The 21,290-nt window shown below is 43.0% G+C and overlaps 2 protein-coding genes across 2 annotated transcripts in view; one reads left to right on the top strand and one right to left on the bottom strand.

The window, feature by feature from the left end:
• Positions 1–21,290, bottom strand: part of DENND6A (DENN domain containing 6A) — a 53,298-nt gene that overhangs the window by 31,200 nt on the left and 808 nt on the right. The window lies entirely within an intron of this gene.
• LOC125429523 (sarcolemma associated protein) overlaps positions 21,084–21,290 on the top strand; it is a 121,281-nt gene continuing 121,074 nt past the window's right edge. Inside the window, exon 1 of the mRNA XM_048490711.1 lies at positions 21,084–21,206. The gene's annotated coding sequence lies outside the window, so the exon portion shown is untranslated. The remainder of the gene's footprint in view (positions 21,207–21,290) is intronic.

Below are 21,290 nucleotides of genomic sequence, written 5' to 3'. Positions count from 1 at the left end.
TTGAGGGCAACCATCTACCCGACTTACTACGTTGCTCCTACCCGGCGTGGGAAGCCCGAGGGAGCCAGTCTGAAGAAGCGGCATAGGAAACTATTTAAAGCCGTATCAATGAGTTTAATGTGTATTTGTCGAAGGGGCTTTCATGGCCAGTCCCACTGGGGTGTTGTGTGGTTTCCGGGCTGTATGGCTGTGTTCTAGTAGCATTTTCTCCTGATGTTTCACCTGCATCTGTGGCTGGCATTTTCAGAGGATCCTCAGAGCCCAGAAACCACACAACACCCCATATCAGTTTACATTTTGTTAATTATTTTAGTATGATAGTATGGCTCAGTTCGGATAATCTTCCAAACCACAATTGGTCAAGACATTAAAATCAGGTCATAATGATTATCTTGTCCTACAAACTATACTATCCAACTATGCAAAACACTCCCTGAAGCTATGGCTTGGAGTTAAGCCCTAGGTCGGAAGTACTGCCATGATATTGGTTTGGCAAAGTACAATTACAGGAATTTGCAGCGGTGAAAGAAATCAGCATACAAAATGGGAAGAGGAACAGATGTCCTCCATGCTACATCACCTCAAGGTGAAACTGCTGAGAGTTATTGTCCAGGAACATGAAGTGAATTTATTCAGGTGATACCCAGCTCTATTTGTCATCAATACTGTGTTCCACAGGTCTGGGGATGTCCTACACAAATGCATGGAGAAGTAATGGGATGGATGCAGGTCAATACACCATAACTGAATCCAGACAAGAATGAAATGTTACTGGTCAGAGACAAAACCACTTTAGGACTGGACACTCAGTGTGCCATGAGAGGGTTTTTTTCTGCAGGGGGACGTCTAAATGCTGATTCCTTCCTGTTCTTACCAAAATAACTTGGGGCTGGGTAGCTGAAGGACCAACTGTATTGCCCAGACCATCAGTTTAAATCTTCTCAAGCTCTGCTTTCAAATGCCTCACCACAGGAGGTGAGGCAGGTGGCAACCAGACAGGGCTTTTTCAGTAGTGGTACAATATCTTAGGAATACTCTCCCTTTGAGGCTTACCTACCGCCTACTATACTGCCTCTTAGAAGGCAGTCTAGAATTGATTCTTTTTTATCCTGCTTTTTAACCAATCAGTTCCATCTTTTCATTGCTGTTTTTGTAGCTAGTTTCTAACCTGAGGGCTGTTTCAGAAATATTATTTGTGCAGTGCACAGGGATCATCTGACTCAACCTGAGAGCTCAGAGTAGCAGATGTCAAGTTACCTTATTATACCTCCACAATAAGTCATAAAGATAAGCCATGTTACTATCTAAAATTTATTATTTCAAGATTTATTACTTTAATAAATGATAATAGTATTGTGAGCCTGCTACAGGGACACTTTACATTTAAGGCCGAGCAGAAATTTTAATCCTACTTTCAAATGCAACACTTTAACCACCACACCACACTGGTTCTCTTAAGAAGAGGTAAACAGCTGCTATTTGAGATTTTAAAACCAAACATACAGACATCTAGAATCAATCATTATCATTTTGAAAAGGAAAAAACAACAATGTGCTTCCTTCCCTATAGGAGCCTACAGAAAAACACCTGTTGCATGGATACATTCAGCACTCTGAACTCCAGTCTCATTAATCACTGCTTTATCATATTTAGCACAGTTGCAACAGAATCATATCTACTAGCAATAACATTTAAGAACCCTGAAATATTGTTTATAGTTTCTTTTTCTAGATATTTTCTCCCCTGACTTAAGTGCTTGGGCTAATTAAGAATGTCCTACGGTGCAGTTCTAGGAATTTTGTACGCAGAAACAAAATCAAAGTGCGGTGCTATTATAGCTTGGAAAGCTCTGTACACTAGCATGATAGACCAAGTTATAAAGATCGTATGTTCCACAACTGCCCATATGAATAGAGGCCAGAAAATTCTGAAGATCTAGATACATACTTATGGATGTACACTGGTTATGAATTTAACAGTACCACCTTCAGCAGAGTCTCGTTATACTAATTACATCCTCTGAAATCATGAGCATAGAGGGGTCTAGCTTTGCTCAAGATTGCACTATAACGCCATAAAAAAATTCTGGGCAGAAGAGACTTCACCTTGGTCTCTGTTTATTGATAAACAGAGACCATGGATTGAGATTACCATGGATTGAGATGACCACAACTAGCCTTAGGTCTAGTTCAAGCCTTGCTTTCTCCTGATTCACACTGCTTAGTACTTTCTCATTTGACCTACACAGGACAGGTACAAGAGAACCACAACCAGCTGCAGGCTATTTTTCAGTGAGTGTCCATTGCCTTTAGCCTGTCCAGTTGTTTGGGAGGCATGCATTTTCCATTCACTCTTTTAATGCTTACTGCAGTAAACACTACTCAAATGCTGGCGACTCCACAATGCTATATAAATTGGGGAATGGAGCTCAACACTGAATCGCACTGAGTGACCTTAGTGGTTTAACCTATCTTGCAGGAATGTTGTAAAGATAAAATCAGATAATTTGAAGCAAGCTCTTCCTCAAAGGAAGAATGAGAAAAGTAGTAAATGATAAATGAGTAAATGATAAATGAAATATGATGCATTTTGAAATCCTTTACTAGTCACTTATAACGGTGGATAAAAAGATGAGGGGTGGACGGAACTGCTACGTGCCCTTGAACAATAAAACATTTTCATAACTAGTAAATGGCTACTTTTACAATGAAGTGCCTCCCATTGTTACTATCCCCCTTCCGTTTCCAAAGCAGCAAACACTCTTTTAAGTAGCAACACAGTCGCCTTGAAGCACTAGGAAAAGCTCCAATAAGCCCTTGCTATCATGTAAGATTCATCGCTTTTGTTTACATGCGGAGAGGTCAGTCCTTCTCCTAAAACAATGTCAGCAGGGGCAGTACAATGGAGCACAAATGAGAATGCAGCATCTACTAAGGAACAGAAGTCCGGCTGTGTCTGAGCAGCTCGGTCCGGCTATTAATCTGTGTGTTTCAATAGGAAAAAAACTGGAGAGATAACATTTCTTCGGGACATTTCCCAAGCCCTGTCTACTTCGCGCCACTTACGCCCTCCAAAGAAATGTGATGTTGCTCGCAAGGAGATCTCGGGTGCAAAGCCAGCTCAAGGAGCTGCAGCTCATCCCACCCACTCACCTCCACGGCTTAGCCAAGCTCAGGTCAGAAACCACCCACACCCCTGCACTGCAGTGTGTGGGCCGAGCGGTCCCAAGGCAGCAGGGACAAGCAGCCACCCGGCCCTTGCCTTGCTCCTCCGGAGGCACGCCCTCCCTGCTGGGAACCCAGCCCTCGCGCTTCCCGCCCGCACCGTCCCTTCCCTCGTCCCGCTTCCCGCAGGACCATGGTGGGGGGGCAATGCAACCCCCGGCAAATGCACCTCCCTCCTTGAGTCGCTCGAGAGCCGGGTTGCTCTCCCCTAACCCGAAAGGAAGGAGAACCTCATGACGCACGTCTCAGGGGCCGCTCCTGCCGCTTCCCGCCCCCTCTCCTTTCTGTATGGGAGAGTCCACAGCAGCCCTGGAGGAGGGAGATGGGAGAATCCAAATGGTCAATGTAGGGGGTGGGGGAAAGTCAGGGCATGAAAATCATGACTTTTGGTCCTGAGGCGTGCTTTTCTCCCTCGACTCGGTTCTAATACTTTTTTATAAAGGCAAATACCCTCCATTTTAAATAATCCCGAATAACTATTGTCGTTTTATTTAGTTTTGTATTTCAAGCTACTAATATTAATCATATTTAATTTAGGTTTGTCAACTTGGTGTGTTAAAAATTTCTGGAAATTTTGGAGGTTGGGCTATGGGAGGGATTAGAGTTTGGGGGGGGCAGGTGTGTCTCCAGCCGATGTATAGAAACTGAGGTGGAGCCAACCTCCAAGTAAACCAAAAATTAATGTTAACTTAACAGAACTCAATTGCTGTGGAAAGGTTCAGTGCAAAGGAGCTCTGATCCCCCTCATGAAGATTATAGGAGCTTTGCATGACACCTGCCATCATGTGTCCTCGTTTTGTTTCCTGGCAGGTTGCATCCGTTATTTTCCTGGCAGGTTGCATCCGTTATTTTCACCCTCCAAAGGGGCCATTTTCTCCAGAGAACTGATTTTTGTTGTCTGGAAATCAGCTGTATGTCTAGGAGATCTTCAGGCTTGGCAGCCCTAAATATTTTAATCCACTATTTTTCCAGGATCAGCCCTCCAAGAGGCTTACAATGAAATATCAAATGGAAAATATTTTTAAAACACCAGTGGACATCAATGTATTAAACCACTCATAAAGGATTAATCATAAAAATGCAGAATAAAAAATTCAGCCAGCAACAACAATCAATATTTCAGAATTCAGATGCCTACTAAAACAGTATTGTTTTGAATAATGTCTCGAATGAAGAATGAAACAAGTTGAGTCTCATATGTAAATCAAAGTTGGGCAGCCCAATTGGTGGGGGGAAGGAGTGATGGGAGATACATGGACTTTGTGCTGGCATGCTTGCCCACCCTGCTGGTGTAAGTTACAAACCAGGAGAGAGACCAAAGATGCCAGTCGGTGGGCACTACAAAGCTCCATGGTGTCCAAATCCAGAAGAGCCTGCTGCTCTGAAGCTATGCTGGCACAGGAGAACTCACTGGTACAGCAGGGGATGTGCTGGGGGTGGGGGAAATGGAGCCAACTTTAGTCATCTTCCACTGGGTTTCCAGCTGGGGAACACCCCCCTCCCCAGCTGCAGACTTAAACCACTGGAAAGTGTAGTGTAAGCCTTTTTGGTCTATGGGGCTATTTGGGCAGCAGGAGGGTTTTTAAATTTCCCTCCTTTCTGCACCATTCAAACCCCTGTGGAGGGGGTTACACTTTCTTCACTGTACAATCCCTGACTGCTACAGAGCTCCTCCCCACCTCCTGTCTGGATTAGGCTGATAACCTTGGGGCCACTTCCACACTTTTCTTGCTAGATTTAGGAACTGCCACCGTTAATGTTCAATACATATTAGTTGCAGTCTAAACATAATTAGCTAGATAATAGATGTGTTGTACGTTCAACTTTCATTGTTACGTACTTTCAACCACCCTTACAGTGCAAACCTATGCAGAGTTACTCCAGTCTAAGCTCATTTATTTCAGTGTACTTAGATTGGAGTAACTTCGTATAGAACCGTGGCGGTGAACCTTTGGCACTCCAGATGTTATGGACTACAATTCCCATCAGCCCCTGCCCGAATTGTACTGGCGGGCGGTGGGGTGCGTCCTGTATCTGGAGTCTCAAGAGTTACTGCCACCACTGGTATAGAATATACTGTCAGAGAGACAGGCAGCCTTTGACTTGCTCAGGACAGCCCTGGATCCACTGGACATGGCCAGGCCAAAGGGGAGTATCTGGGGTCAGCATCCCTGCAGTCACTTCAGAAGGGTGGGGATCCTAAGGAGAAGCAGCCCTAACAGGCCCCAACACCATGGGAGCAGCAAACTCAATCACTTCAAGCTGCACCAACAGGGACCGCCAGCCAGGAGACTCTCATCTGGCTGGTAGGGACAAATTGTCCTGCAGGACCCATGGCAAAGTCTGTGTGATGGCTTGGCCTAGGGGGAAGAGGATCCAAAGGCAGGCTGACTCATGTTGTGCCACAGCAGTAGCCACCTCAAGAAGTGAGAATGACGGGAGAAAAAGTCATCACCAGAGCTGACACAGGTAATGGAGACTCAAAGAGGCCCTAATGGATGGGGAAGCAGCTGGCTTTAGACCTCTTAGGGTGGCCTGTGCCAGACTGCTGACCCTTTAAGGAAGGTTAGGGGAATGGAAGGTCAGACATTGGCTAGGAAATGTATCACTATCCAGGCTCTCGTATAGGGGGAGGAAGAAATGGTGGAGTCCATGATTGTCCCTCCACCTGGGAATCATTTAAATGGCTCACCCTGAAGCAATCAGGGAAGAAGGGCCTGACCTGTTCCCAAGCAGTAGGGAATAGGTAGAGTGAGGGAAGCCCAGGAAGAGTGAGGGAACTGTGACTCTCAAGTTTCCTTCCTAAGTTCCTGTAACTAGATACATGAAGCCCATATCTTAGTGACAGAACACTTATTACGCAGGTATAAAAATCCAAAATCCAATCCCAAGCATGACACTTGCATTCTAATCTGGAGGAACCGGTTTGATTCCCAGCTCTGCCGCTTGAGCTGTAGAGGCTTATCTGGGGAATTCAGATTAGCCTGTGCACTCCCACACACGCCAGCTGGGTGACCTTGGGCTAGTCACAGCTTTTCGGAGCTCTCTCAGCCCCACCCAACTCTCAGGGTGTTTGTTGTGAGGAGGGAAGGGCAAGGAGATTATAAACCCCTTTGAGTCTCCTACAGGAGAGAAAGGGGGGATATAAATCCAAACTCTTCTTCTTCTTCTCTTCTTATTCAAAAGTGGGGTTATACTATCATCCACCTGATCAAACTTCTGAGGCTGATCTTGAGATGCAGGAAGAAATAAGGAAGGTAACTAAACCAGATAATGTTCTGACATAGGGTAACTTCAACTCCCTTCAAACTGACGGGGATTGTGGATTGAGTAGCAGCCATAATCCTGTCAATATCAGTGTGGTCAAGCAGTCCGAATGGGTCTAAACAAGGACCAGAAGATGGGCAAGGGGGACTCTCATGAGCGCGGGGGGGTGGGGGGAGGGTTTTGCGCCATCTGTTGTAGAAATGCTCCTATTTTATGATATTTCTGAGTATTGTTTTTATCCTGAACTGGTTTTAACATTGTTGATTTTATTACTGAATTGCTGCTTATTTGTTGTTCACCTCCCTGAACCCTCCATGGGAGGGTGGTTTCTAAATCTAATTTATAAATAGATGATAGATGAATGGATGGATGGATGGATAGATGGATAAAGTCTATCTAACAAAGGGAAAAACCAAAACAGTCTGTGGCCACACCTGAAGCAGAAGTTTGAATTCCAGCCAATATGGAGATCTTGGCATTTTGCACAAACAGAATATTTTAAAATAAACAACCTAGGAAATAAATATTCCTATAATGTAGTTAAGGAACAACAATAAATTTGGATTTAAGCTTTATAATAACTACCAAATTATTCAGTAGTAAATCTTCATTATAATAATTCATCTGTAGTAAATTCAAATACTGTGCACTGATTAAGCCTGCATTTTATTGGTCTGCATCATAAAATCTTGCTCATTTTACCTTTTTCAGTCTGCTAATTACTTCAAATATTCATATTCATTTAATAAAACTTAAACTCTGCCTTTCTGCCTTCATAAGAGCCACTAATGTGACAAATTAAAGCATGCACAATGAAATCATATCTTATTAGCCTCTAAAGCCAACAAAACACATTGATTATGTACAAAGTGTTTGTTGTATGGTGGACGCTAATGTCCTCCACAGCAAGATTTCTTGTATTTCCACTAGTCCCACTTTCACTTTCCTCTTTCTCCGCAAGTGAATCCACTTATAGCACAATTTTAAGTTTGCTTTGCCACCAGAGTGAGACGGATTTGTCAGTGGGCACAGCTTTGCCCAGACCCTTCCTTTACACCTCAGCCAGCCAGCCTAGTCTCACCCTCCTTCCTGTTGCTGACTCCTTCCCATGTCCTGCTGTATCATTTCTATTGCCCGTGGCCTCCCTGCTGCTGCATATCTTTAGATTTTTAAAGTTGTTAATAACCATATTGATAGATCGAAGAATCAATAATAACCCTAAAAAAAGTAAAGATAATAAGAATAGTCAATCACTCCAAACACGCGATTTGCCCGTGCACTTGATCAACAAACTAGGATGCCTGCATACACAAGCAATCAGTGATTCCAAACAACACTGGAAAAATCCAATCAGTCTTGACACTTTGGCTTACAGCACATTGGAAGATGGATGATCACGAACCTGGGGAGCTTAGCAAATGGCGGTTCATGTTGTCCTTTTGTGGTTTTGCACTTTGCACCATTAGTCCCCCCTCACCTCTCTCCATAAAAGACAATCAGTGTTTGGGCAAAATGTACAGATGTCGTATTCAATAGTTTTCTTTAATAGTTCACCCTTTCTATATTGATATATCACTATATCAATAAAGAGAATTTAAAAATTAAAAATTAAAGCATGAAAAATCCCCGCCCCCCCAGACACAAATGAAAAACCAGCCGATAGTAATGCCTGCCTCGCTGCAAACAGAGTGGTGGGGAATAATGCCGAACATGCCCTGAAACAAAGACTCGAAAGCCAATTCTCCTGAAAGTCGTAGGCACCTCGCTGTGCATAACTGGCCATTAAGACCAGTGCTAAAATACATACAAAAACATAAAACCAGCAGTTAGTTATATAACTTCCTATTAAATCTTTGTAATTTCATCAAGTATAAAGTTTTACATTTTGCCTAACAATCATTGGGAGTGTCTCACACCTACGCAAGCGAGCTGACTAATTTTAAGATTAGATCTTGTTTTGCATGCGCCTGTCTTTGCAACTTCCTCACCTTCTATAGTATCTACAAACTGGCCTGATGGGCTTATATCCCAGTGCATCTGATGAAGTTTGCTGTGATTCACAACAGTTTATGGTGGAGTAAATGTGTTAGTCCTTAAGGTACTAATGAACTGTTTTATTTCATAATCCACACTGTAAATCTAAAATTATTTATGTCTACTCAGTAACTAATATTTTGTTAAAAATATCAGCATTACACCTATTTATGTCTCTCATCTGAATCTGTCTCAGAGATCCATGTATTCCAAATTTTGAATTTTGACTTATGGCTTCATAAATTTGAGAAAATTTAAAAGTTTGCACAAATTGCAACAGATTTCGCAACTCTTTAAAAAGTTAGTTTGCTCTTTGATTATGTGTGTTTTCAAATAAGTTTATCATTTAGTACGAAAGAATCTGAGGTAAGTGAGCAAGAAGAGGCATCACAGTCAAAATGCTTTTTAGATTCCCAGATCAGACCAAATATCTTTAGGTATTCTGTAGTGTTTGAAAGAGTTGCTCATATCATAATAATTCATTTTATAACTACACTTATACTATAATTATAAACATTGCTGCTTTCAATATTGGTAATTATAACCAATTATAAACATTGCTACTTTCAATATTGGTAATTATAACCAAACTACATATGACATGGAAAAAGGTTTCCATATTTTGCCTGTCTTTTACTGTATCTAAACTAAAGGAAACTCAGGTGAATTCCACATGGGCCAAAAAACAGTGGTGTGAAAACGGTGTAAACCCTTTAAAATCATTTTACCCTGTTTTCACATGGCTGTTTTTGGCCCATTGGAATCCGCCCCAGATGTAACCCCCTCCCCCCTCTCCCTGCCGCACTGTATCCCTGATCTAGATTGGGGACCCCTGCAGCAGTTTTATGCAGCAAAATTACACATCAAGGAATTAGAGATCCATAGCATCTCATGTGGTTTGGCTCTAAGACATCTCCAGAAGAGTGAGCTGTAACACACTGGTGCTGTGGATTTGCTTTTTGATTACTGTAAATGCATTTGTTTGCATATTATTTGGCTTGTAGTGACACATGCATCTGATGAATTCAGGGGCTGTGACGAAAGCATATTTATGTTCGTTATGTTACATTCCAGTTTTAAGTTGAACTGATCTTTCCTGGTTATCATAAATTTGATTTTTATCAGTGCTTTTAAAATTACCTTACCCTTTCTGTGTGCCAGTGTAACATGACATCTGCTCACATTTTGTAAGTCTGAATGGCTTTGACTCCTTGCTAAAGTATTTCTAAGCATGCCTTTCTGCTAGTGTTTTTAATGAAAGGCTGACGGGAGGCTTGACTGGCAAAAAATGCTGATAATCAGGGGCAACATGCCAGGCAGCAGCAAAGTCTAAGTAGATTAGTTCAGTCAGAATCAGTTGTCTGTATTGCGTAACTTTCCATGAATTATTGCCTAAATTCAGCATTCCATTCTGGGTTATTGATTTGCCTCAAGTCATATGCAAGATAATTCTGCATCTCAAACAACATGATTTATAACTATTCATATGTAGGCTTTTAAAATATTCCCACAACTTTATAATGGGAGCACTACTCTATGCAAATAATGGATTCATGTTCCAAGTGTTTTTAAACTGACACTATGAGCAAAAGCATGTTTCTGTGCAATTTCCATTCTTTGCCATTCCATTCTTAGATCTACCAGGAGATTAATTTTATATTCTCAAGTGTATTTGCAAATCTTTGTTGTTGTTTAGGAATATGGTTGCCAGCTATGGGTTGGGAAATACCTGGAGGTTTGGGGGGTGGAGCCCAGTGAGAATGGGATTTGGAGAGGGGAGGGCCCTCAGCAAGGTGTAATGCAATGGAATCCATCCTCCAAAGCAGCCATTTTCTCCAGGGAAACTGGCACTGGCAAACTGCAGATCTGATGTAATAGCGGGAGATCTACATGATCCTTACTAGTTAGCCCCTCCACCCCTCTCTTCCAAAAATTCCAGTCTTTTAAAAGAAAGATTGGCAATATCTGTTTTGAATTTCCATCAATCACTCTAGCCCATTCCTTCCTCCAACCAGCATCTCTTTCCCTCTCTCTCCCCTCCATCTGCAATCCTAAAACCTCCTCCCCGATCGTAACACATCCTATCTTTTAGTCTCTATCTCCTTCCTCATCTGTTTTCTTTTTCTAATCCTCGCTCTTAGTCTTCCAAGCACTTTCAGACCTCTCCCTGAAACAAACTAACTCCTCGCCCCTCAGCAAGTATCACACTTTTTTCAACTCTTAAGTTCTATCTTCTTCATTTCCTTCACCTCTGAGCTTCCAGATATATCCCTTACGAACGGGAACCTGCAAGGACTTCTGGGAGGCATTTCATTTCCCCCTTTCCTGCTATTCTTCCCTTCCTTTCTTGAAAGCACCCAAAACGTCTCCCATTTTCCTGCTTCTTTCTCTCCTTCTATGGCTGCCAACCTCCAGGGTGGAGCTTGGATAAGGTGACCAGATGGTCACCTTTGTGACCCAGGATGGGGAAGCAGCCATGCGTCTCGATCTTGACCGCTTGGAGCCTTGCACGGGCTTCTGGCTGCTTACCGTTTTGCCACCCTTGGACAGGGCGACGGGAACAGCAAGCCCCAGAAACCGTTTCATGCGTCCGACAGGAGCACTGAAGCTTCTAGGGCCTACCCGTTTGCAGCCCTGTGACAGAGCGGCAAACGGCAAGCCCCAGAAGGCCATGCGCTCCTGCGGCCACGCGCACGGGAGGCTGCCACACTGCCTTGCACCCCCAAGGCAGTGCAGCAGCCTCCCAAAAATTGGGACAATTTGTAGAACCCGCGGGACGCGGGACAAATTGTCCAAAGGCATGACGGTCCTGCCAAAAGTGGGACGGCTGGTCAGCCTAAGCTTGGAGAGTTTCTGGAATTACAATGGATTTCCCAACTACAGTGGTCAGTTGCCCTTAGGGTTGTCAGCTCCAGGTTGGGAAATTTCTGGAGATTTGAAAGTGAGGCATTGGGAGGACAAAGTTTGGGAAGGGAAGCAACCTCAGCAGGGTACAGTGCCACAGAGTCGACCCTCCAAACAGCCACTTTCTCTAGGGAAATTGTGCTCTGTCATTTGGAGATCAATTGTAATTCTGTATGATCTGCAGCTCTCATCTAGAAGTTGGCAACCCTAGTTCCACTGGAAGAAATGACTGCTTTCAAGGGTGGAGTCTGTAACATTGTACCCCTCTGAGGCACCTCTTCTCAAACCCCACCCTTTCCAATCTTCACTTCCCAAATATCTAGGAATTTTCTAATCTGAAGTTGGCAACTCTGACCGATTTCATGCAACACGAACAAATCATCTTGAGCCTGGAATATAAAATGTTTCCTGCAGGAATTCTGCACAACTTTTTGCTCAGAACACTGGATAACATTTTATCTTTCCACAAAACATTTCATTTTGAAAATGCTAAACCAGCGTCCCCCCTGAAATGTTTTCAAAACGTTTCCTACTTGCCTTGCGGAGAACAGAAAACATTTTATTTTTCCAAGCTCTCATTTTCATTTCGTTGCGCCCACCATTTTGTGCCACTTGTGATTTTCCACGCCGCCTGTAGTTTGCAGTTTTTCCCAGGGACGTTTAGTCTATTGGCATCGCTGCTGGGCAACGTTTCGCTGATTTAAGTACATGAATCAACTCAGCTTTGCTGTCAATGTGTTGCTTCCCTCCCCCCCCCCTTTTTGTTTTCACTTGAGGCAACTTCGAAGCTGAGGAGACTCAAAATATACGCATATTGCCCATTCTCATATCGTGTCTGTAGCTTCGAAGCTGCCTCACAGAAAACAAAAAAAGTGTGTGTTGGGAGGATGGAAGTGACACATTACTGAGTTGATTCAGGCACTTAAATCAGTGAAACGTTGCCCAGCAGCAATGCCAGCAGAAAAAAAGTCCCTGGGAAAAACTCTGCAAATGGTGGGTGACATGGAGAATTACAAGTGACACAAGATGGCGGGCGCAACAAAATGAAGTGACAAGCTTTGCAATTGGGCAGCAGGTGGGAAAAAATAATTGTTTTCACCTGAAATGCTTTATTTTTCCACACTGTACAGGATAAAAAGCCAAAACTGTTCTTTGTAAAACATTTGCAAGACATTTTAAACATTCTGCACAGAATCAGCCTCTATCTCCTTCCCTCCCAACAGCCAACCTACCTTTATCTGCCCCGCTATCATAAGCTTTCACTCTTTTCCCTCACAGGCAGCCTCTGCCAAGGGAAACTATGGCCTCATTGTACGGTGCTGGCCACTTTCCCCTCCTCATATTATTATAGCCTCTTTCCCTCGCCCAGTAACTCCCATATCATCTCCCTTCCCTTTCAAACTGTTTTCAATTGGAATTTTTTAAGCCTTTGATACTATTGATCACATCACATTCAGCAATCCCAAGGTACAATTCAGATGGAGAGCTTGCCATTACTGAAGTCACATAAATTAATCTGCTGGATGTATCAGTGTTCCTAGATTTATGTAAAAAACGGAGGTACTGAGACGATACATTTTTAGAACAAAGTCAAATTAATTTCAAACTAGCAAGGCCCGACCACGCGTTGCTGTGGCAATTGTCCTTCTCATCACAGTCCACAACCCACACAGATGTCCGTGAAGGTCCAATGAACCGCAGCACAGCCTTTTGGGATGGTCAAACGGAATCCCTCTTTCCCTTTTCAATTCACATTGTTATATGGTGGTGTCTTTTTTTTAGTATAAGGTAACCCTTTCCATTCCACAACGGAACTGTCCAGAGTGCGATTCCCGCTGTCCATGAGGCTGGTTGACACGCACAGTCCCGGCTTGGGTAAGGCAGAACTGGGGCAAGGAGGCTATCCCAGTCAGGCAGCAGAGGCAGGGTGGTGAGGCACTCAGATCGAGGCCAGCTCCCTGGGTTCTTAAAGGGCCATGTGCAAAAGAAGCGGATCCAGTAGTGCTGGTTTGCCCCCACCCCACAGATTTTCTTAGAAGAAAAAGGCAAACTCCAGCTCGCTTTTAGTAAAAGAGAGCTGTGGTGAACATGGGTGAGGAAGTGGGTAAGTGGTGGTTATATGTGAGGGAGGGCAGAATGAGGTGTGTGAGGATGAGCTGGATGTGTATGAGAGTATGTTAGTGTTTATTGTGGTGAGTGTAGTGTGGGTGAGGACACAGAGAGTGAAAGTTACCTGTGGTGTGGGGGGGGGACCCCACCTGACGACTCACACGGCAAAGTGTGTATGCGTTTCACTTCCACTCGTATTACCTAACAGTGTTACCTATTCACTGCTCATCTCTGGCCATCTGCGCGAACATTCTAAGGGCATACCAACCCCTCAGGCCACAGACATGCTGCACGAACATTCTAAGGGTGACAGTTAAACACAGCCAGCTTCATGGCCTAGTGCGCCAGGAAAAAGATGTTTTACCTGGCTCAGATATGGACTTTCGGCGATTTGAAGGTCCGATTACCTGCCCGCAACTGGGAGGGACGTCATGTGAAAATTTGGGGGTGATCCGTCCAGCCGTTTCAGCGTTAGGGCATGACTAACAAAGTCACTGTTAGATTTTTATATGTATAGATTAAAATCTTCCCTATTTTGAAAACAGAACCTGTAGCAAGGGAGTTGCAAGTACAGACAGAAGAGTTTGCAGCATGCCTTAAAAGTGTAGGTAGGCTTTGCTGTGGTATACTCCTGCTTATATGTGGCTGCTTGCTACCAGCTCAGCAAACAGATGGCAAAACTACCTCTAGGGTATTTATTATACTTCAGGGCACATTATAAAGGCACTTCATAATTCATTAGCTTTGACCTGTTGTGGCATGCATGGCTCAAATAATTGGTCAATACTGCTCTGGATGGAGAACATACAGAGAGCCAGCACAGTGTAGTAGATTATTGCTCTAGGATCTTGGAAATTTAGATTTGAATCTACATCCTGCCATGGAAGCTCTTTGTATGTCGTTGAGCCTAACCTGATGGGAGGATACAAGAACAATGTTGTAAGCTGCTTTGAGTACCCATTGGGGACTTAACAGGGAATAAATATTTAAGTGAATAAATATTTCCAAGACAAGTAAAGTAGTACTCATTGAGACCTACAACATGACTACAACTCAAGAGTACATTTGTATAGCGATAAGGTTCCTTGCACTCCTCATTGGGTGGAATTTCACTGTCCACTTAAAAGATTAATTTATCAAAGAGGCAAATGATTCTGACTTTGAGGAACACTTTCTACCATCAAGTCTTCTGCTATTCTCAATACTGAGCAGAGCTCTCTAATTTTGCAATGCTGTGTATAGCGTTCTCAAATAATAAAAATAACAGAAGAAAAAATATTTCTCTCACCTTCTCTTCCAAATTTGTTTAAAACATCTCTAGCATGCCTTTTACATGGTTTTGCAATGCTTGTTTATTAGTGTGGAATGTCTTCCCAAACCAAAATGTTCAATTAAAAGCCTTCTGATCTTGCAAATATGATTACTTATGGAGATGTGTGACAACTTCCCCTAAGCTCCCACCAGCCATCTAACCATGGAAAGCAACTATGGGTGATGCAAAAGATAACATCTGTTAAACAATATTCACCTCTTTCCTTCCCAAGAACAAAAACAGACATTTTCCATGAATGGAATCCTATATATGGATACTTACATAGATACATAGTAATGTACATAAATCAATCTTTGATATTTTTCCTTAAATATACAATATAGACATAGTGGTAAAGGTAGTCCCCCGCGCAAGCACTGGATCATTAGTGATCCATGGGATGATGTCACATCACATTTACTAGGCAAACTATGTTTATAGGGTAGTTTGCTATTCTCTTCCCCAGTCATCTACATTGTACCCCAGCAAGCCGGGTACTCAGTGTACTGACCTTGAAAGGCTGATTCAACCTTGAGCTGACTACCTGAAAGTGACTTCAGTCAGGATCAAATCCAGATCATGGGCAGAGTTTTGTCTGGAGTACTACAGCTTTCCACTCTGTGCCGCTTGGCTCAATGGATAGACACAGAATGTAGACATCCCAATTCTTTTGAATTCCCTGATTTTTCATAAAGCTATAATGATGTTCTGTCTGTTTTAGTTTGCTTAAAATAATGACATTAGTAAATTTCTACTTAAATAATGATGGTTGCAATCCTAAATCTATTTAATAGGGAGTGAGTCTCATTGAGCTCAAAAAGATTTCCTTCTGAGTATACATATTTAGGGAAACGTTTGAGTAGCTTTACTTTTGAACATTAATCAGGGGGATTGACTTGCAGGAATAGTTACGCAATTAACACACAAACAGTCACAGGACAGGACTCTCTGTTTCTCACAAATGCAAGCACACCTATGTTTACTTGTGATAGCATCTCTAACCAAGCCAGAAATGTTTGCATAATGAGAAAAATGTATAATACAAAATATACCACTACAATGTCTCTAGTAAATGGATGAGATGAATGACAAATCCTGATCATTATGTAAATATTAGGAAATTGCAACCAATATGCATACAATAAACTTGATTGGAAATGTTTTATTAAAAGGCAGAGTTGCTGCTTGGTAATTTTTCACCTTAGAGCCACAGCTATGTGTACTGGATAGCTAAGCTCATATCAGAATACAGAAGGAGTAGAATGGTGATCCTAAATAAGTCTGTAAGGAAACATTTTCATGGCTGACCTTGGGAAACACCTCATTGCCTCTCCACCTATGAACACCTCTCCTGGACTAGAGATTTATCGATGAGCTTCCTGTGAAGTATGTTAGGCTGAGTGTCTGGCTCAAACTTCTGTGGAAGAGTGGGAATTTGATCCTGGGTCTCCTGCATCATGGTCTGAATCCAACTAGTATATTTCTTTGGCCATGCCTAGACTAGGCTTGCAACCTCCAGGTGGGGCCTGGAGATCTTCCAAAAATACAAGTTATCTCCAGATTACAGAAAGCAGTTTCCCTGGAGGAAATAGCATCTTCAGAGGGTGGACTTTATGGCATCACATCAAGTCTTTAAAGCCCCTGGTGGGGGTAGGGGATTATCTTGTAGTGTTGCCAGCAGCCTGTCTCACACAGTGGCCAACCAGTTGTCCTGGAGGTCCAACAACAAGGAATAGAAACTTTGCAGTTGGCTCTGGCATTTGTACACTGGTATGGGTACTCAGAAAGGTACTGCCTCTGATACTGGTGCTGTTTACTGCCTCCGAATGTGAAGACTCTCTTTAGTCACCATGGCTAGTAGCCATTGATAAGACCTCATCTCTTTTAAACCCTGTGGCCATTACTATATCCTCTGGCAGGGAATTCCTCATTTGAAGTATTCTGCATTTAAAGAAGTATTTAAATTACTACTTAATTATTATTTTAAAACATTTTTATGCTGCCTTTTCATCTTAAAAGGTCTACAAGGTCTATACAAAAGGCAACTCATATTGGCAACTACTCGCTTTTTAATGAGTTTTTAAAAGAGCTGCACAAGCATGCAAGCAGAGGGGATAGGCTGAAATGACACAAGCACGCCTGTGCAGCTCTTTCAAAGGTGAGTAGGCATATTGGCAATGACTCACTTTTAAAGAACTACGCAGGTGTACAAGTGGAACGGTTACAATTTTGTAGAGCCCGTTGTATTTTTTCACACAACAGTCTTTATTGCTAGTTAGTTACAATACAATATAACACATTATTATTTTTCAATCATGAATCTACTGTTCATCAACTTAATTGGGACCCCATGAGTTCTAGTATTTTGGAAGAAGAGAAAAAGTTCCCTCTATCCATTCTATCCCATGCATAATTTCACAAATCACTATCATGTACCGCCTCAATCATTTCTCAAGTGAAAAGTCCCAGATTCTCTAATCCCATAATTTTTTTGGTTGCCCATTTCTGTACTTTTCCCCCCAGCATTGCAATGTCCCCTTTGAAATGCAATGACAAGAACTGCACAGTATTCCAAATGAGGCCACACCACAGATCTATACAGGGGCATTATAATAGTAGCTATACAGTATATAAGTGCCTCAAGATTGTCTTTCAATGTCTCTGCTGTTTTGGGTAAGCAAAATTTCTCAGCCCCATACCAATCTGTTCGGTCAGAGGCTGCAATCCTAGGTACATTTACTATGTGAGTGTTTCTTTCTTAAATTAGATTCTGGGGACCCCTGGAATTCCACAAGGATACTCCAAATAAGTCCTTTGGACAAGGACAGAGGGCAAGCTCTTCTGGTTAAAGTGACAACCAGAAGCTCTTCTGGTTAAAGAGACAACTTTCATTGTCTCTAAATGAGGACAGGCAGATTGAGCCTCAGGGTGAATGGGGCTGTATCAATTTCACCCTCTCACAAATGGTGAGAGCTCACAGAGCTGTCAACATTCACCTAGATTCCAAATCATTAACCAGAAAATCATTAACCAGAAAATTTTCTTACTGATCTGTAGGAATCAAAAACTAAAACAAAGTGGAATTATAGTCTTAATGCAGCCATTTTAGTTACTTCAGAATAAAATTGAAATGGGTAATCCACTCTACTTTCCAGTTTAATGGGTTTCACCATGGAGAAATGCCATTCTGCATTCAGATACAATAGCCAACTGTGATTTTAGTTAACTATAAGAAGTTCCAATTTTCTATGAAGCTGACATTTCCATGAGCAGCTCCACATTTTCCCCACAGCCCTTCCTACCACCTCTTCAGTTAGAAGTGATTAACCTGCTATCTTCTGTGCATCATGTACCAGAAGAAGAAGAAGAAGAAGAGTTTGGATTTATATCCCCCCTTTCTCTCCTGTAGGAGACTCAAAGGGGCTTACAATCTCCTTGCCCTTCCCCCCTCACAACAAATACCCTCTGAGGTGGGTGGGGCTGAGAGAGCTCCGAGAAGCTGTGACTAGCCCAAGGTCACCCAGCTGGCGTGTGTGGGAGTGTACAGGCTAATCTGAATTCCCCAGATAAGCCTCCACAGCTCAAGCGGCAGAGTTGGGAATCAAACCTGGTTCCTCCAGATCAGAGTGCACCTGCTCTTAGCCACTGCTCTTAGCCACTACGCCACTGCTACCTGAGAACTTGGGAAGAGCCGCTGCTAGTCTGAATAGACAGTACTGACTTGATGGACCAATGGTTTCATTCAGTGTAAGGCAGCTTTATATGTCCCCATTTCTGCTGTCAAGTCACAGCTCTGTAGGATTTTCCAGGCAAGAGACATTAGGAGGTGGTTTGCAATTGCCTTCCTCCATGTTATAACCTTGTATTTCTTGGAAGTCTCCCATCCAAATCCTAGCCAGGACCAACTCTGCTTAGCTTCTGAGATCTGATGAGATCAGGCTAGCCTGGGGCTATCCATGTCAGGGCATGTGTTCCTTAAGTCCCTTCAAATCAAGGGGTGATAATGATGAGAATTTGGGTCTTTTGAGTTGCAGCCCTGTAGAACAACTACCTTCTGAGGCCTGACCTCATAGGCTAGGTATAGATATAAATGTAAATACTTATAGTCACAAGCCTTGACAACATAACATAAAGTTAACTAAAGAAAAGAGATACAGTAAAATAAAAATATACAATACATACAACAATCAATTCCATAGACAAAAACAGGATTGACAGATCTATTTTTGAGGGTTGGCAAGAACAAATTAATTAAATTGATAAATACATAAAAAGGCAACCCTATATGTAATCGGGTTTACATCCACCAAAAGAAAACAGATGTGATCCTCATCTGACTCCATAGACTGTGGAATAACTTGGCTTGGTCTAGATTGAATACTGTTGTATAATGGACAATAGAAAAAAATAGTGGGCAAGGTCTACACAGTTAGAGGTACATGGGCAGAAATGAAGATCAGGAAAGATTTTACTATATTTGCCAGGAATGTAAGCCAAGATTGCAATTTTAATGCATTTATACATACAGGGTCTGAAAACGCATTATTTTGCGTGTGCGGAAGGGGCCTTTGAATTTTGAGCAAATTGACATGCTTCCTTATCATTTACCCATTCCTGAATTTTCTTATAGTCCCAGATTTTATTAGTCTTGAGGAGAGGTAAATCAATAAAAGAATGATGGCAAAGGAAGGTCTTTGCTTGGCATATCAAATCTCCAGTGAGAGAGGATGATAATACAGAAGTCCTGCTCCTAATGAATGCCAATTTGGCAACTGCATGATGGTATTCTAGAAACAGGCCACATTTCCAGGGATTAAACAGCAGGAGCTTCTGAATGGGAGTCCATTTGTTTGGGTACTTTGGGCAAAGACTCCTTAGGGTTTTAACAGTTAAGACTCACTAGCACCCTGAGTATTACCAAGAAACAAACTGGTACCCAACAGAATTGTTTGAGCACAGGTGCAACGTGCTTTCTTGTGTCTACAGTGTCATCATACGAACAACAGCAGTTCAACTAATTGAAATTTAAGTATTTATGGGCAGACCCCAAACAGTGCATTAAAAAAGTCTAATTTGGAAGCTCCCAAGGCCCAGATAACAGTAGCCATGTTTCCCTGTTCCAGTAGCTAACTGAACAGGCCAATCAATAGAAGGCAGTCCCAATCTTGGGTTCAGGTTCTGGAAGCAGATGCAAGAGCTGTCTGGAACCTCTGGGGACTATTCTCTGGGAAAGGTCAAAATCACTTTAAAACGACACACTCCAGACTTAATTCTGAATGTCCCAGAAGGACACCAAAGTCAAGGATAAATGTCAAGAAAAGATCTAAGAGAACTGGCAGGGTCCCACTCCCTCTACCCTTGTTCCATTAGGCAATCAAGAGTGTTCAGTCTCAAAGGCAGACCTGATCCTGGATTGATCTAGAATGAAATGTGTGTTCCTGCATGGCAGAGGGTTGGACTTGATGGCCCTTGTGGTCTCTTCCAACTCTATGATTCTATAAGTGTTGCTTTCTAGGCACTAACCCTCCATCCTTGGATATCTGTAGTTTTTTGTAACTGCCTGCATTTGGTCTTGCTATTTTTTTTGTTCTTCTAGGGGTACTTTAAAATTTTAGTCTAGTCTGTAGAATGTTTTCTTTTAAGTTTCAATTTCAGAGCATTTGAAAACAAGGTGCAGTTTTGCATTGACCTTCAAATGGCTAAAACAAGGACTGTATTCTTACCCACACTTTACTTGGGAGCAAGTGCCATGGAACTAGGTATGCCTTACTTCTAAGTAAACACATGCTGGTTGGGGTGGCCGTTCTACAGCTATGACGATATGAAATAAGGTTTTCCCAAACGTTCTACGCGACAATTCCCCCCCCCCCCCCCCCGAGATATTCTTTTTCGTATTAATGACTTCGGATACTCTTTTCGGGAAAGTTTAATTTCATCCCAGATCACCACTCCTGGTCAGGGTTAATCCCCACTCTCTTACTCCTTTTCCTTTTCCCTGGAGAACTTCTCCCCTGGAGAAACTCTTTAGGTCAACGGGCACCACTTTCAGTACCGGAAGGAGAGCCACCAGGCCAGACTCACGTTAAGGACGGCACCTACAGCCAAGCAAAGGAAAAAAACCCCTCACTCCTTTTTCTGCGCATGTCCCACCTTTGCGTGTTATGGAAGCGGCCGGGCAGGCGCCTGCGCAGAAGCGGATGGGCGGCCTTCTGCCTTTCTCTTGGTCAGGCCCATCGCGAGGCGGCTCCTCCCCCCATTCCCTTCCCTTCCCCCCCTCCCCGGCAGCACGGCTGCTGCCGCCGCAGCTACACCGGGTAGGTTAGCAGGCGCTACTATGGCGGCTCCTGCTGGGAAGGTAAGAGAGAGAGTGGGTGGGTGGGTGGCGCGGGGGGGGGGGGGGACGGTGGTTGGTCCCGCCCGGCTTCCCTTTCGCCCTACG

Source organism: Sphaerodactylus townsendi, linkage group LG03, assembly GCF_021028975.2.
Source record: "Sphaerodactylus townsendi isolate TG3544 linkage group LG03, MPM_Stown_v2.3, whole genome shotgun sequence".
NCBI classification, from domain to species: Eukaryota; Metazoa; Chordata; class Lepidosauria; order Squamata; family Sphaerodactylidae; genus Sphaerodactylus; species Sphaerodactylus townsendi.
The sequence above is the reverse complement of the archived record's forward strand: the minus strand, read 5'-3'. Positions and strand labels throughout refer to the sequence as shown.